Raw genomic sequence first — 2,911 nt, forward strand, 5'->3', positions numbered from 1 at the left:
CTGTAGTGCCACCTTTATAATATATCACATTTTTGTATATGTATTGATAGGTTTCTGAATTCTCCATTTGATTATTTTGGCTCATTTATCTAGCATGTCAACATCACCACAATGTCTTAAATATAGCAATTAAGATCTTCATATCAAGGAGAGCTGGTACTTTATCATTCCTTCTTAATATTACCTTGGCTATTTGTGCCTATATGCATTTCAGTATAAATTTTAGGATCAGCTTATTAATATACACACATAAAATATCTGTTGAGATTTTGATTGGGATTGCATTAAATGTACAGATCAGTTTGGGGGAATTGACATCTTTCAATGTATGAATATAATATAATTTTCTATTTTTTACAATTATCTTCAATTTTCCTCAATAATATTATGTAAATTTTCTGATAGTGGTCCTGAATAGTTTTACTAGTTTTCAGCCTACCTAGATGTTGAATGGCTTTGTATATATGTAAAAATAACATTTTATTTTCTAATTGTTGCTGGTTTATAGAAATACAATAGATTTTTAATATTAAATTTATATTCAATAATTTTCTAAATCTTACCTATTTCAGTTAATCAGAAATTGTTTTACATTTTCTATAAGCACAATTATACTCTTTGTGAATCATATTCCTTGCCTTATTGCACTGGCTCAGTCCCTCGATATAATGCTAAATAGAGGTGGTTGTCTTTCCCCATCTCAAGGGGAGACTTTAAGATAAATATGATGTTTGCAGTAAGTTGTTTTAGGTAAATACTCTCTATCAGGTTAAGAAAGTTCTCTTCTATTCATAATTTAAGACTTTTGCTTCTTAATTATAAATGGTTGTAAAATTTTATAAAGTAAAATTTCTACATTTATAGAGATAATAACACAATTTTGCTTATTTATTTTGCTAGTATGGTGGATTGCAATGGTTAATTTTCTAGTGTTAAGCAAAGTTAAGTTTATTACTGAAATAAAAATGTACCCAGAATTACTGGAATAAACTCAACTTGGTTTCAAAATATTATATTTTGCTAATATTTCAGTATTTGTTTTTCCAATCTTGTGTTCAGATTTTGTGTCTTTATTTATATGATACATCAATCTTTAATTTTCCTGTCTTATAAATGCCTCATGAGATTTTGGTGTCGAGGTTACACAGCTGAAAAACTTTTTATCTTTTTTTATTTTCCTGAAGAGTTCATGCAAAATTGGTGTTGTTTTTCTTTTCTTTTCTTTTTTTCAAGTTGGAAAACAGTTTAATGATCACTCACCAAAATCCACAGGAGAATCTTAAATGCTTACAAGCACCAGTTATTCCATGATTCCTGCCTTTACCACGTCCTTCATGGTAGAGTATCACAAGTAAAAGTTTCTGGTTGTTTCATCTACTTAATACCGGATGTAAGAAACAAACTAAGTCTTAGCAACTTTAGGCTTCAATGTGAAACCATTAAAGCTCTTGGCACTTAAGGAGGCTGAGGCAGGAGGGCTGCTTCAAGCCAAGAGTTCATGACCAGCCTGGGCAACAAAGCAAGACCCCATGTCCATAAAAAATAAAAATAAGTTAACTGGACACAGTAGTGTGTGTCTGTAGTCCTAGCTGCTCAGGAGATTGAGGTGGGAGTGTCACTTAAGCCCAGGAATTCAAGGCTGCAGTCATGCCGCTGCACTCCAGCACTCTAGCCTGGGTGACACAGCAAGACCCTATCTAAAAAAAAAAAAAAAACTCTTGGAAAGATTTTCTCTCTGAAAGCAGTTCTCCTGTCCAGAAAATGTTTATGGCCCACACATCTTCCAACTGGCCAAGACAGTTAAATGCTACATACTTTCTAAGTGTGATGAATAATCAGAGTTTTGAGAGACATTAAAATCATGGAATCCTTGGAGAACTGAGATACTAAAGCACCAGCAGACAGTCTTATAGGAAGTCTGGAACCAATACTTCTTCTGTCAGTAATAGGCCTTTCTAGACTTTGGTCTAGAAGATGATTTTTTTGTGCTTCAAGTTAGGGATCTGTCCTTTTGACTTTAACCTTCTAACGGCTTCCCTCATATGTTTGGGTTGCAGTGGTGGCATTTCTCCCCACTTCTCACACACATCCAGTGCTTCTTCTACCACCTGCCCGACGAAAACCTTGGAAATACCAGACATAGCAATAACAACATTCTGAGACACAGAGGTGCCCGTGATGGACTGGATCAGTCTTTTGATGGCTGTCTTAGGGAAAGCTGAGCGAGGATACATTTCATAATGGTTCAGCTGCTCTTCAGAAAAAGAAGAAACCAGGGTTTCCATCTTCTGAATCTCATCTTCATCTACCTTCTGCTTCTTCTCTTTCTTTTCTTTGGTATCTATTTTCAGTTTTTTGGCTGCAGGAGTAAGTAATGATGAGTCTTCCCTTTCAACTGCTGTTAAATCTGAGACATCCTGACTCTTGAGCTCGCCTTCCTCTGCTGCAGCTTCTTGTAAGTCCGCATCTGCGTCTTCCGTCAGTTTCCTCTGGGATTCCATCCGTGTCGGTAGCCCCCGGGTCCCCGGGCGCAGCGATGGTCTCATCCGACTCCCCTGTCTCTCCACCTTAGTCTGTGGGCGACTCGCGGGCATCGTCCATCGCGGATAGGATTAGAAGGGAGAGGAGATCGCAGCACTGTCCGAGGCTGGAGCTCGGAATCCCGAGCTGCACAGGACAGGATCTTCTGGTGTTGTTTTTCTAAGCGTGCGAAATAATTTACTGATGAAGCCATCCGGACCCAAATCTTTCAGTGATGGGAAACTTTATAGTCACAGATTTATTGTTTCTATTAGATTTAGCACTATTCTCATTTCTCAGTTCTTCTAGTGTCAGTTTCGGTAAACCAAATATTCCTGTTTCTTACATTTTAATTTTCGAATGTATTAGTGTAAAGTTACTTATAATATCG

At 36.7% G+C, this 2,911-nt stretch overlaps 1 pseudogene; it reads right to left on the reverse strand.

Moving 5' to 3' along the window:
• Positions 1 to 1,950: 1,950 nt before the first annotated feature.
• On the reverse strand, positions 1,951 to 2,671 carry LOC100392921 (transcription initiation factor TFIID subunit 11 pseudogene; annotated as a pseudogene).
• Between the last annotated feature and the right edge of the window lie 240 nt (positions 2,672 to 2,911).

Source organism: Callithrix jacchus, chromosome 5 (genome assembly GCF_049354715.1).
Source record: "Callithrix jacchus isolate 240 chromosome 5, calJac240_pri, whole genome shotgun sequence".
Taxonomy (NCBI): Eukaryota; Metazoa; Chordata; class Mammalia; order Primates; family Cebidae; genus Callithrix; species Callithrix jacchus.